This window comes from Olea europaea, chromosome 8, assembly GCF_002742605.1.
Source record: "Olea europaea var. sylvestris chromosome 8, O_europaea_v1, whole genome shotgun sequence".
Lineage (NCBI taxonomy): Eukaryota > Viridiplantae > Streptophyta > Magnoliopsida > Lamiales > Oleaceae > Olea > Olea europaea.
This window is the reverse complement of record NC_036244.1, coordinates 8,725,934-8,741,677: the sequence shown is the minus strand read 5'-3', so window position 1 is coordinate 8,741,677 and position 15,744 is coordinate 8,725,934.

Genomic DNA, 15,744 nt, shown 5'->3' with positions numbered 1-15,744 from the left:
GCCCTTGTGTGAATGGAGAGACAACACCTCTTACAGAGGAAGAAACTGTGGAGTAGGACGAACAACCAAAGGAATCAACTCCAAAGAAAAGTTCAGAGAAATCACAGGATAAGGCCATAGCTACAATCAACCCGTACGAGCCTCTAATTCCATTATCCTATCGGTTAAAGAAGCATAGGATGGTGCAGCAATATAAGAAGTTCTTCAAAATCTTCAAAAAGCTCCACATCAGCATCCTATTGTTGACGCAATACTTCAGATGCCTAGCTATGCTAAGTTCCTAAAGGACATCTTAACGAATAAACGCAAGGGAGAGGAACATAAAACGATGATGTTAACTGAAGAATGTAGCATTAGGATCTAGAAAAAGCTCCCACAAAAATTGAAAGATCCAGGGAGATTCACTATCCCTTGCACAATTGGTGATTTTTATTTTAATAGAGCATTGCCTAATCTTGGTATGAGTATTAACTTGACGTCACTCTCTATATTTAGGAAACTAGGATTGGGAGAACCTAAGGTAACTACAGTAACACTACAGCTGGCTGATCGATCACTTACACATCCACGAAGGATTATCGAAGATGTATTGGTTAAAGTGGATACTCATATTCCTAGCTGACTTCTTGATTTTGGACATGAAAGAAGACAATGATGTGCCTATCATATTGGGACGATCATTTTTGGCTACTGCAAAAGCCCTCATAGATGTGCAACAAGGACAATTAACTCTGAGGCTAGGAGGAACAAGTTTCTTTTAATGTTTTCTAGGTCATGAAATACCCCATCGAGCCTGAAAGCTATTTCCCGACTGAAGTGGTTAATATAGGAATCCCCTATAATTTTAAGTTGAAGAAACAGCAAGACATTCATGATGCCTGTGTAGTGTGCTTTCCATCTACTCTATCTGATTCAAAGGAGATTAAGGCATTCAATATGGGATTTCACACGGATGAGGAGAGAAAGTCATACCACTTGGAGAAGGACAATGATGAAATTCGGAGGATAACTACAGTGCGGAACAAAACCATATTGAGCAAATCACACAAGACCTCCCAAGCCATATTCAAAGTGCCATGAAATGTTTGTGTCAAAAGTTGAGCTATCGACTATAAACTAACGCTGGGTGGAAGGCAACCCACTATTTCCTTTGAAGTTATTTTGCTTTTTACATTAGTTTAGGAATATTTCAATTTTGTGTTTACATTTTTTATAGTTTGAGTCCTCGATCATCCATGCATGTCAATAAATAGCCTAAGCACAATCCACACAAGTCCCTATGCATTGAGCACGAGTCATAGGGTTAAAGTCCTGTTTTAGTCAGTCATGGGTCAAATTGAACAAAGTGCATGTTTAGAGCTAAGTTTCGTTGATAATTCACAGTTTTGTGATATGAACTCTATATTGAGACAAAATTTATGCATCTTGTACGCCAACAATATACACATGCACCTTAAAGCAAGTTTAGGGGATTTGATGCCACTAAAAAGAATGTCACATGGAAAGGAGACGGCACTATAGGCCTTAGTTTTCATTCACCACCTCCATATAGATTAGGGGAGTACTCATACCCCAACTTGCGCTTTCAATTTATTATTGTCCTTCAATTATACCTATTTAAACTTTTATCTCATTTCCACATTGAGGGCAATATTATGAATAAGTTTGGGGGTGACATAATTTTAGTTTCCATTTTTCATCGCATTGTTTATATTCATCAATAACTGTGTTTAATTTTTGTTTTTGTGTGATTGTGGAGTAAAAAAAAGGAAAAGAAGTGGAAAATTGGCATGTTTTGTCTATTTCTTTTATGAATTTGTGTGCTTGTGTGGGCTTGATAGCCTTGTCAACTATGGTGTGACTTTTGGAATAATATAATTAGAAACTATGGATATGGTGCAAAAGTTGATTAACCTATATTTATTGATGTAATACTTGACAATTCTTTGCGCACACTACTCATGCTTCACATGTTAGGTTAGTGATTGGGATTGTGAACAAAGTATGAGGAAACTGAAAGCCCTCTATTATATTAACCCATAAATCATTTTTAGAGTTGTTTGGAGATGGTTAAACCATTACAACGGAACTTTGAGATAAGTGGGGATTAGTTTGGAGATGGTTAAACAATTACAAGGAAACTTTAAGATAAGTGGGGGTTCCGTGCATGAATTTTACTGTTTGGATTGCCTAGACCTGTGAGATAAAGATTAGGTGAATGTCTTAAGTTGGAGTTGGTTTTGCAAACTAAATGTCTACAAAAACAAAGAGGGGCATAAAATTAATTTGTGTGAAAATAATACTTCTCTCAAAGCCTTTATGACTCGAGCAAGTAAGCCTGTAAGGGTATTTCAAAACCTAGTGCCCTAAAGCCTACTAGTTTGGGAGTCATCGGCCTAAAGCTCGCTACAAGGATCATATAGAAAGCAAGAAAGGGAGACGTTAATAAAAAGTAATCTGATCGATCTTTTATAACTCGAGTGAATAAGCTTGCCGAGGTTTAAAACTTGGTACCCTAAAGTCAACTAGTTTGGGAGTCATCGGTTATAAAGCTTGATACAAGGGTTATATAGAAAGCAAATGAGAAGATGGAAAAAAAAAAGTTAAAGGCACAATACTTGTTGACATATGAACTTGTAAGAGTGAAACCTATCCAAGCTAAGAGAGGAAAAGAACTGTTGTTATTCAAATTCCTAACTTTAGAACACACCCAGAGATAATTGAATGAAAAGAATAAGTTTGGGGGGTGTGTATCTCTTGAGCGAATAGAGGATATATTTGACTACTATGGGTCAGGAGAAAACCAATCATGAGCTTGACATGTTGACATGAGATCACACACACACATCGAGTTATGCATTTATAGGTAAAGGTTGATTTTATTCTTGTACTGTTGAAACTATTTCTTATGTTGATTACTGAAGTCCGATTCAGAGATACAGCAGGTTGTCAAGTCATGTTTTATGTAGCGTTAAGTCACTATCTTGTTTGATGACAAACAATAGTTCAAGTTTGGAGGGTCTCATAAGTACATTTTACACACTTATTTGATCCACAAAACAAAACATGACTAATTTTTAATCAAAGCATTTGAATTATCGCTTAATTCTGTATAATTTTGTTTTGTAGGACTGTATTGATGAATGTGGTGGAATTCAAGAGAAAAGAAATTAAAAAGGACCAAAAATGAAGGAAATACAAAGTATGATGACTAAATTGCAACATTTCAATGTTTGATTTAGACCACAAAATGAAGATTAAAGATATTGTGGGTTCAATTGGATGCAAGTAAAAGTCCAAGGGTTGAAATGCAATTGAAAGGACTTGAAAGACTCAAGAATTGACTTCGAGGGCTAAAATACAACATTGGGGAGCTTTTATAACTAAGCGATAGCCTAGTTGTTTAGAGTGGGTGACTATCCAACTCAAAAATCAATTACTGAGGCGAATTCTTGCCAGGGTGACTGTCCAAGCCAATCTCGGAGAAAAAATTCTGATTTCCTATTTTGACTGAATTTCTTATGTAAACAAATTTTTGGAGGCATTTTACAATCCTAGGGCCGTCCCTAAGCATGCATCACGCATTATAACACTTCATACGTGTTTTTAGAGAGGAGAACAAGGAAAGAATGAGGGGATTGACATCAAGATGCAAGGATTCAATTCAAGATTTAAAGTGGTGATGTCTTTTCCTTATGATTTAGTTTGTTTTCTTACTTCTACCATGTTAAGTTAGACTTTCATGTACTAGGAGATCGATAAACCTTGTAATGTGATGTTTTATTTCTTTTTCTATATTTTTGACATTAAAACACGCATTGAATATTTTGAATGGTTTATATACATTTAAGTTTTTCCATAATTATTAGGCCTGCAATTGTGTGAGTGTGGTGATCTATTTCTTGCATTCGAGAGAAAGGGAATAGGTTCGACAAGGTATAAATCATCATGGAGTCCGATAGGGGATAGAGATTTACTGCTATATTCTGCATGAATCTTTAAGTGCTCACAAAACTACATGCATTCTTATATATTTACACCCGTTATAGAGATATAGGCTGGTGGTATGTGAGAGTAGGTTCAACTTTGCTCGAGAGAGATTGTTGGATAGATTTAGGAGCATTGATTCTTCATAATGTCAACGCGTTACCAAATTATAGAACTCGGGTTAATTGAGCATTGCTTGAGGATTCGTGATCCTAGTGTGTCATGCAATCACTGAATACATTAAATTGTGTTCTCAACATTTAATAGCATTTTAGTTCATTTAAACATCAATTTGCATTTTGTTCATTGCTTGCACAATTAATTGCATAATTGGCTTAGGTTAGGGAGTAATTAGGTTATACTTGTCAAGATTTAGTTTCAGTTGAGGCCTGGATAAATAACATTGAACTAAATCAATCTTTGTGGGACGATATTCAGACTCAATTTTCCACTCTATTGCTTATCACGAATCATACACTTGCGAATACAAATTGAAAGAATATTTTTATGAACAAAGACTAACTAGATTACACAAATCTATGAGAAGAATTAAGATAGCATTTGGAGGGCAGTCGTAAGTTTTGGAAGTGAAATTCAAGTTATTGAAAGTTTAAGGACTGATTTGCGCATACTTACAGAACTTCAGGAGACAAATTTTAGTTGATTATTGGTAGATAGTTACAAGGATTTCAATTGGAATTTGTCCAATATATTTTGAACAAAATTCCAAAAGCATTCCAAATAGAACTCTTCTTAATGTGCACTTTAATTAGAACTCTCAATTATCTTCATCAAAAAATTTGGACCACACCTAAATTCTAACAATCTTCATCTTGACATGAATTCCACTGCACTAAACAAAAATGAAAAATTTTTCCATCTGAAGACAAATTTCACTGCAAGGAATAAACTTAAACTTTTCAATTAAAATACAAACGAACTTCTCCATCAACAGTTCCAACTGAAATATTCTCTACCTCTTCCACTGTATCATACTAGAATACATAAATCCAAGCAATACTATGCAAAATTACCTCAGATTCATCAAAAAAATCATAAAAAATTTTAAGTTTACCAAGTAGAGCTGTAACACATCCTGAAATAATATCAATCCCAAATGCTTATACAGAAGGCCCATTGCTAGATTGTACACCTTCTACGAAGATTAAAGCATGCCCAACGAAATCAGCATCCAAATACCTTTCTCCACTGGGTCTGTCCCTAAGAATAAAATACAATGGCACCACAAGTGATGGTGGCAAAACAGCGTTACCCATATCTTTTGAACTTGATTGAGTTGAATTCTTCAAATCCGACCCTATACGAAATCCTAAAGGTGTTGTACCAAACAGAATGTCCACCATGATACCGAACCTATGCTGATTGATTTTTCAAGATTCTTCACGACCCTGTAAGATATGTAACTGAAACTTTTTTTGTCCCTCCAATACAACCTGGTAATGTGATCCAAGAGCCGAGCTCAACGAAGACAAGTCTAGGACGAGACTCATTGATTATCAAAGATGGAATGATGACGTGTTCAAGGGCAAAGTGGGTAAATCAAGAATTGGGGTTATTAGTTCAATCAACAATTGATGGGATGATGATCATGATAAGAAATGAGGCAAGATCCATGTTGGGGTCGAAGGCTGGAAACAATTGGATCAACTCAATACGCGTGGACGAAGATGGGACTAAAGGGTTGAACTATGGGACCGCACAGTGTAATTAACCATGCAGTCGCATGGTAGTCAACAGAGAATTAACAAGCTAAGAATTTTCACTTGTGCGACTGCACAAGTTACAACCACGCGGTCGCATGGTTATGTGACAGGGCAAAAAATTTCCTTTTTCCGCGAGTTTCCTTATTTTGTTAGAATTCTATATTTGGTGAGATTCTTTAAGCTTTAATTGTTATTTTCCATTTTGTACTAGATTCTAGGGTATTATAAATGTGTTTTCATTCTTTTCATTGTAAAACTTCAACTTCAATTTTGAGAGAAATTAAAATTTGAGGCTTATTGCTTTCAAACCCTTTATTCTTCTTTTGAACAATTTCAAACTTATCAAGCTACGAATCTTGTGGAGTTTAAACATCTGGAGCAATTCTTGTGTTGTGTAATCAAGAGGTGTTTCAAACAACGTTTTACAAGGTTTATTGGTTCATTAATTCTTGGGTTGAATCCCAAGCCAGGGTTAATTGGCTTTCCTAGGTTATATATCAATCTCGTGTGGGTTATGTAGCATTCGTGCTACGCGGGTTCATATCAGTTGGTATCAGAGCACAAGTTCCAATTTGATTGAGGTTATGTCATTTAATTTTCTTGATGAGTCTTTAATTTTATTTGTTTCTTTTTTTTTGTTATTGTGTTCTTCGTTATTTTTTAGTCTTTGATCCATAAAAGTGTCGTCAAATTTTTAAAAGTTATTTTTGGGCTAATTTGGCATCCAAATCAACTTTCGTCCGTTGTGTTGGTGTCGTATTCCAGCAAAAAAGGGCCGAAAATAACAAACAAAATTGTTATTGTTATTTTCGTCCAACAATTCTTCGTTGCTAAGTCTTTTTGAGTCATTTATTTCCTTCCAGTCAAATCAAAGTGTGTTTCATTTCGTTAGGTCCAGTCAAGTTTTCAATTCCCATTGTTCAAATTCCTATTAAAATCACTACTCTTGATTACATCCGGTTTGGAATCCATGAGGCTAATTCTTGTGAGTTCACTTTGTTCTTAGAAGCACATGGACAAAGGCACTGAGTGGAAAATGGTAGAGTGGTGAGATCAATAGAAGGTAAAAGCCACTTACTGTGTGATTTCGAGTGTAATATTGGTGAGGTAAAAAATTTTTAGATATAGGATATCTAATGGACAAGGTTTCAATTCAAGTTGAAACGGCAATCACGTTAATGCGTCGAATGATATAATGAGGCGTTTTGAGAGGTTGTTGGTAGATATGGGAGATAGGCTAGATAGACTTGATACAGCGGTTACAAATCTTAGTAGGGGACAACGGGCGGAGGTACCTCATGCTAGGAGGCTGAGTAGGTGAGAACCTAGGATGGAAAGGTAGGAGGTGTACAATTATGGTAGCGGCTTGGATAAGGATAAGTATGAAGGAGTTAAGATGGGACGGATGCAAAATAGAGGTGATAGGCTTGAACGAAAGGGTAGGAATAATCATAGAGACGAGACAGGTGGTAACATGGATAACATTAAGATGTTCATTCTGCCATTTAAAGGAAAAAGTGATCTTGAAGCTTACCTATGGTGGGAAAAGAATGTGGAGTTAATTTTTGAGTGCCATAACTACTCAGAGGAAAAGAAGGTGATGAGAGTAGTTCTAGAATTCACTGACCACGCAACAACTTGGTGGGATCAAGTAGTCACTTCACGGTGTAAAAATTAGGAGAGGCCTATCAACACTAGGGATAAGTTGAAGGCAGTGATGAGAAAGCGATTTGTACTTAGTACTATAGAGAACTCGATCAAAAGTTAAAGAACTTATATTGAGGTTCAAAGAGTGTAGAGGATTATCATAAGGAGATGGAGATATTGATGTGTAGGGTGAACGTAGAGGAGGATCGGAAAGCAACTACGGCTCATTTTCTAAATGGGTTGAATAGCGATATAGCCAATGTGGTGGAACTGCAACATTATGTAGAGTTGGAGGATATGTTGTACATGGCGATGAAGGTAGAGAAGCTGTTGAAGAAAAAGGGGACTGCTAGGCAACTAGTGGAAATTTCGGCTTCTCATTCATCTTGGAAATCAAAGTGGGATTAAATAAAGGAGTCGAAGCTATTTCTAAGGGTAGGACTAAGTTACCGAGGGAGAAAGGAGAGAGTGCCAGCAAAACCATACACAAAGTAGAGTCACAACCATTAAGGGATAGGGATATTAAGTGTTTACGGTGCTTGGGGTCGGGACACATCGCTTCCCAGTGTCCAAACAAACGGGCGATGGTGTTACGAGACACTGGAGAGGTGGTGAGCGAAAGTGAAGGTGAATACGATGACATACTAGAGTTAGAAGAAATTACTGATGGGGAGAAAGTCGAATATGAAGTAGGAGAGCTGTTGGTCACGAGGCGAGTGATAAGTGTATTTTATACACTTATTTTATTCATTAAACTAGAGCAATTTTTGTTATTTAGGATGAATTGATGGTTAACTTGATACATATTTCGTTTGTTAGGTATAACTCGAGGCAAAATAACAAAATTGGATAGAAGAGCGAAAAATTTGCTAACTTGGGCTTAATCAAAAGTTTGGGGACTAAATCGTAAAGTACGAAGAGTTGATTCAGACCTAATGTTGATGCTTTAAGAAGAGCTAGAGGCAATTAAATAGTATTGGGGATGAATGATCAAGAAGATGTCGATATGAAGCAAAAGGAACGAAGAATGAACTATAGGGACCAAAGTGCAACATATGGAAAAATTTCATAGTTGCGCATGAGCGACGGCCAATACCCTCGCGCGCACACAGGCTTGAATTTCATATCCAGAATGTAGACATGATATACGACGCGCATGCAAGGAAATATACCCCATGCGCGGGCATTTTTTGGAAAAAATCGTGCAGATTTCTTTCTTGACACAAACTTTTACAGAAATAAAATCCATCATACTACTTAACCTAGGGAGACAAAGAGAACGGCGCTTCTTCTTCTAGAGGGCAAAAAGAGGATTGCAAGGAGAAAATCTCAAGAGGCAAAGATCAACAAAAGCAATTGCAATAAGATTGACGACGATTGGGGTAAGAATTCACGCAACAAAACTAGTTTTTCTTATTCCCTACTTCTTCTCCATGTTTTTTATTGTGGATTTTATCATATCAATCAATTCCATTATGAACTAGACTTCAATCCTAGGGATTTGATGTAGCCTACTTAGACATGTTTTAATTCCTATATAATTATTTCAATTAATCATTCTGGTTATTTATTTATGTTGTTCTTGCGCAATACTTTCAATTAACTGGCCACTAATTGTCTGATTTGATGCTTTAAATTTCGATGCTTGAGAGAGGTAAATTTAGGTGTGATCTAAGAATAACATAACCTAGATTTTGTGGATTTCGAGAAAAAATGCAAATCTTTGAGGCTAATTCCACTTAAAGAACAAGGTGCTTTGATAAATTCTTTATGTTTAGTTCGGAATAGAGATATTGGAATTAAAATATAGAAATATATTCTATTTGGTGCTCGAAAGAGGGAAATGGAATCAATTTAGAGTTGTTGCCTATAAATTTTGAAAAGATTGATAGAAATAGTTGCAATGGTTGTAAAACATCGTCGATAGTACAGTGAAATCACTCCCTAGGCATTCATAATTTGATAAGAAACTTACAAATTGCTCTTGTTCACATTGTATCGTTCATCCCATTCATTTTAATTTAGCAATAAAATATCATTTCAAAAATTGATTGTCTAAATAAAGTGAAAGTTAAAATAATTATAGTATTCGATAGGATTTAAATATCAATCCATGTTGGTTCAACACTCTTACTCTAATACTATATTACAAAACTTAACACCATACACTTCTGGTATAAAATCACGTTGCATAAAACACGTGGCAAGTTTTCGGCGCCATTGCTGGGGAATTGATTCATTTGAATTCGATTGATATTATTATCAATTGGCTTTCATTTTAATTTGGGGTGAAATTGGGCAATTTCGACAGTCAAACTTCGAATCATTCTATGAGACATGGGAGAGATATAAAGATCTAGTTAGAAGATGTCCTCAGCATGGTTACCCGAATTGGTTGCAAATACAAACCTTCTACAATGGTTTGAATGGTCAGACATGGATAGTGATAGATTCTACAACAGGGGGTACATTATTATCCAAGACTCCAAATGAGGCTTATCCATTATTGGATGAGATAGCTACTAATAGCTATCAATGGCCGAGTGAGCGTTCAAGTGCAAAGAAAGTTGATGGCCTTTATGAGGTTGATCTCATTACTGCCCCTGTAGCTCAAATGTCATCACTCACTAATCAAATAGCTGTATTGACTTTCCATGGATCGCAAAAGAGATCAGAATCTATTCTGGTTACATCCACTGCATACCAGAAAGCTAAAAGGGAGAATGAACAACTTCAGTATGTGAACGACCAGATCGAGGTTCAACAAAGAAGAGGCAAAACGTGACAACATTGAGACTCATATGACCAACTTGGGGGCCACAATGAAGAATTTGGAGGTATAGATTGGTCAGATAGCAACTGCGATATAGTCCCAACAGAAAGGAAAATTTTACAGTGATACAAAGGTCAACCCAAGGGAACACTGGAATGCTATGACATTAAGGAATGGTAAAGTAATTGAAGGATGCAAGCCTAGGGAAGTTGTGGTGCCTACATCGGATCCCATACTTGCAGGAGAAAAGCAAACTGAAGAGCAGAAAACTAAGGCGAAGGCAAAAAAAAAAAAAAAGATTTATAAGCCTTACTCAATTTCATTTCCGAACGACCCACCTATCTTGAAGCCCCCACTATCATTCCCGTAGAGGTATTTGAAGAAAGAGTTTGATGAAAAATTCACAAAATTTTTGGAGGTCTTCAAGTCCACATCAACATTCCCTATGCAAAAACCTTGGCCCAATACCTAACTATGCCAAGTTCTTGAAGAAAGTGAAGTCAAAGAAGAGAAAGTTGGAGGAGTTCGAGACTGTTAAGCTGACAGAGGAGTGTAGTACGATATTTTAGAAGAAACTCCCTCACAAATTGAAAGATCTAGGCATCTTCAACATCCCTTGCAATATTGGTTGTATCAAGTTTGATAGGGCACTGTGTGACCTTGGAGCTAGCATAAACTTGATGCCCCTATCAATGTTCAAAAATTTAGGTCTTGAAGAAGTGAAATCCACAACCCTCACCTTGCAACTAGCGGACAGATCGATCACATATCCCAAGGGCATTATTGAATATGTGTTGGTGAAGGTTGATAAGTTTATCTTTCCAGTAGACTTGTAGTATTGGACATAGAGGAGGATGAAAAAGTACCATTGATTCTTGGTCGACCTTTCCTGGCTACTACAAGAGCATTGATTGATGTGTAAGAAGGGAAGTTGAAATGAAGAGCAAGTAACTTTCAACATCCATCAAGAAAAGAAAGCCCCAGAAAAGAAGTTGACATTTGCAAAATGATCCAATCAGCTGAAGTAATTGCAGGAAATAGAGGAAAAGGGAAATTACTTTATAATCCGCTAGTGCAATACATGACAATCAGTTATTCAGCAAGGGATGCATCTACTAATGGTAATGAGAAGGCGGTGGATTTAATCTTAGCTCAAGAAGCTGACCCACCTGACAAAAAAAAGAGCTATGTGGATAGGCCTTGGAAACTTCCAAACATTGCAAAACCTAAAGAGGTCTTGAAGGTCTTACCAGGGGCAAAACCACATCGTGTTGTTCGTCGTTTTACAATGAAGGAGAATGCAAAGCTAAGGGTAAAGTTTAGAAACAAGAAAAATGTTCTACCTGAGGATCCACCGTAGGTGTTGCGGTTAAGTCAAGCTAGTGACTATAAAGAAGTGCTTCTTGAGAGGCAACCTAAACATTCTTACCTTTTCACTTACGTTATTTTATTTTTTATAAATTATAGGATAGTTTATTTTATTTCAAAGTTTTTATTCAGGAATTCATCAGCCCTACTCCGTCCCCCTTAGGTCTTTGAATAATCAAGTTGGTTATTGATGTTCGAGCTAAGTAACACTTGTTCTATGAGTTTAATAGCTACATTTTTAATTTTTAGGAACATGATGACGTGGAACAATCAAACCAACACTAACAAGGAGAAGCTGGATAAATCTCAAGTTTAGAGAGAAGAATGAAAAGAAGCGTCCATCAAGTTCAACATCAGAGCACCAGACCGTCATTGGCAATTCAGACAATTCAGGGAAGTCCTCCTCATTTTCTTTTAATTTCACATTAGGGACAATGTTCATTTTTAGTTTGGGAAAGTGTATGAAAAGTTGTCTAATCACCTAATTTTTTATATTTGTGTGATTTGTGTGCAATTTTTTAATTGTGTGCATTGTTAAAAAAAATTTACAAATCATGTTTTGCAGACTTGTGTGAATTAGATAGCCTTGCCGAAAATGATATTTATTATTAAGAACACGCATTGGTTTATGAATTGTGGACAAGTTATGTGTGTGAGTCAAATTTTTACTTATTCATGTAAAACAAAATTTATTTTACACGTGAATTGATTTTAGCGTTGTGCGTGAATAGGTGGATAATACTTTTCGAGAGATCTTCTCCAAATCACTAGTTTTGCTCCCTCGGCAAAACTTGGATAAAGTTGAGCCAAAAGTTCTCGATTCAAGATGAAAGCTGCAATCAAGAGGATTTCCCTAATCCTCCCTTCCCGAAAGGAAGAGCGTGAAATTCTTTCATGTTTATAGATTGGACTAGAGAACTTAGATTGTCAAACCCAAATGACCATTAAACATCAGTATACCCTTAAACCAAATCTAGGATGTTTGGAGGATTGCACTTTTGTGGAGAAATTTGGAGATAAATGTGGATTCCATGTGTGCCAATTTTTGCGTGGATTGTCTGAGACTAATAGGATGAAAATTAGGTGAAAACCTTAAGTTAGAAGTTGATTTTTGAGAATGCATGTTTAATAAGGGACATTACACTAAGCATTACAAAAATTAAAAAATAAAAATAAAATAAAGATCCCAATGAGGACAGCTTTAATAATATCATTTTGAATCGTCTCTTCGTATCCTTTTATGACTCGAGTGATTAAGCCTATAAGGGTTTAAAACCTGATGCCCTAAACTCATCTGATTTGGGAGTCATCGATCTAAAGCTCACTAGAGGTCATATAAAAAGCTTAAGGGAAGGATGTTCGCACAAAGGGTGATAAAAAAATGCCTTGCTTAAGCCTCGAACACTCGTTTTGGAGGATTTGACCTTTTGACAAGAGGTTAGTAACTTGGTTAATTCTTAGAGGTAGAAGCAGTCAAAAATAAGGAGAATCCTCATTTGTTGATATGTGGAACTGCAATCAGTAAAATCTAACTAAACTTGAACGATGTAAGAGATTAGTATTGAAGATTAACCTTAGATTACACCATGAGAAAGAGAGAAGAAAATAAGTTTGGGGTGTGTGAATCCCACGAGCGAAGAAAGAAAATAGTTGATTTTTAAGGTGGGGAATGGGATCAATTTATTCTTGTACAGCATTACAGTTTTCTCTACACACACATACCCGTTTTACATTGAATATGTAAGAATTTTAACTTGTACATTATAACTTCGAAGTGATTCATAGAGTTGATGTTATGGCTTCAATCCTAATCTATGAAGGCAAGATATCTAACGAAATTTGTTTTAAGTAATTTTGTGTGTTTTAGCTGTGTTTGTGTGAATATTAATTATTTTGTTTGATTTGGCTTTTGTTTGAGGACAAACAATTGTTAAAGTTTGGGGGTATTTGATAAGTTATTTAATACACTTATATCATTCATTAAACTAGAGCAATTTTTGTTATTTAGGATAAATTGATGCTTAACTTCATACATATTTTGTTTGTTAGGTATAACTCTAGGCAAAACAATGAAATTTGAGAGAATAATTGGAAATTTACTAACTTGGGCCTAATCAAAAGTTCAGGGACTAAATCGCAAAATACCAAGAGTTTATTCGGACCTAATTTTGATGATCTAAGAAGAGCTAGAGGCAATTAAATAGTATTGGAGGATGAATAATCAAGAAGATATCAATATGAACCAAAAGGAATGAAGAATGAACTATAGGGACCAAAGTGCAACACATGGAAAAATTTCATAGTGGCGTGCGAGCGCAGGCCAATACTCTTGAGCATGCACGTGCTTGAATTTCATATGCAAAATGTCGAAGTGATATGTTGCGCGCACGCAAGGAAATATACCCCGTGTGCGGGGGCATTTTCTAAAAAAATCGGGCAGATTTCTTTTTTGACACAAGCTCTTATGGAAATAAAATCCATCATACTACTTAACCCAAGGAGACAAAGAGAATGATAGTTCTTCTTCTAGAGGACAAAAGAGGATTGCAAAGAGAAAATCTCAAGAAGCAAAGATCAACAAAAGCAATTGCAAGAAGATTGATGGCAATTGGGGGAAGAATTCACGCAACAAAACTAGTTAATATTTATGGTTATTTATTTATGTTGTTCTTACGCAATGCTTTCAATTAACTGGCCATTAATTGACTGATTTGATGCTTTAATTTCGACGCTCAAGAGAGGTAAATTTAAACGTGGTCTAAGAATAACATAACCTAGATTTCGTAGATTTCGAGAGAAAGTGCGAATCTTTGAGGCTAATTCCATTTAAAGAACAAGGTACTTTGATAAATTTTATATGTTTAGTTAAGAATAGAGATATTGGAATTAAAATATAGAAATAGATTCTATTTGGTGCTCGAGAGAGGGAAATGGAATCAATGTAGAGTTCTTGCCTATAAATTTTGAAAAGATTGAAAGAAATAGTTACAGCGGTTGTAAAACATTGTAGATAGTACGGTGAAATCACTCCCTAGGCATTCATAATTTGATAAGAAACTTTACAAATTGCTTTTATTCACTTTGCATTGTTCATCCCATTCATTTTAATTTAGCAATAAAATATCAATTCAAAATTTGATTGCCTGAATAAAGTGAAAGTTAAAATAATTATAGTACTCGATAGGATTCAAATATCAATCCCTATGGATTCGACACTCTTACTCTAATACCATATTACAAAACTTGACATCATACACTTGCGGTATAAAATTATGTTGCATAAAATGCTTGGCAGCAAGCTATTGACGCTCAAATCAAGGCGGATGATTTGAAGTAGCAATGGGAAAATATATTCTACCCTCGATGTCACATTAACAACAAGGTATATAGTTTGATCATCGATGGTGGGAGTTACACGAATGTGGCTAGCACAACTTTGGTAGAAAAATGGGGATTAATTTTATTGAAACGTCCTAAACCCTATAGGCTACAATGGTTGAATTAATGTAGAGAAATCATGGTGAATAGGAGGGTTTTGATAAATTTCTCAATTGGGAATTATCGTGATGAAGTTGTATGTGATGCGGTACCTATGTATACAGGGCATCTGTTGTTGGGGAGGCCATAACAATACGACAAAAAGGTTATTCGTGATGGGTATAAGAATCGATACAGCTTTATTAAGAACGGAAGGTCTATTACCCTTGCGCCATTAACATCGGCACAAGTGTATGAAGACCAAATTAAATTGAAGAACGAAGAAGAAAAGAAAGTGAAAGAGCTACAGAAAATGAGAGAAAATAATGAGAAGCCACAGAGCGAAAGGAACGAGAGTCTTCCGAGAAGAGAGAAAAATTTAGAGTGAATTTCTTTGCAAAAGAGAGTGAGCTGAGGAGAGCGCGAGTAAAGAGGAGTGAAATGATTTTTTTTGTCTACAAGGAGTCACTCCTCAATTTTGAGGAAACTAGCCCAGCCTTCCAGGTTTAGCTAAATCTTTATTTCAAGAATTCGAGGACGTATTTCTAGAAGATGTGCCTAGTGGATTGCCAACCATTAGAGACATCGAGCACTAAATTGACTTCATACCTGGAGCTGTCATTCCCAACCAACCAGCTTACCGAAATAATCCTAAGGGGACAAAGGAGCTTCAGAGGCAAGTGGAGGAGTTGATGAGCAAATGCTATGTTAGGGAGAGCATGACTCCGTGCGTTGGGCTAGTACTGTTGGTGCTAAAGAAAGATAGAA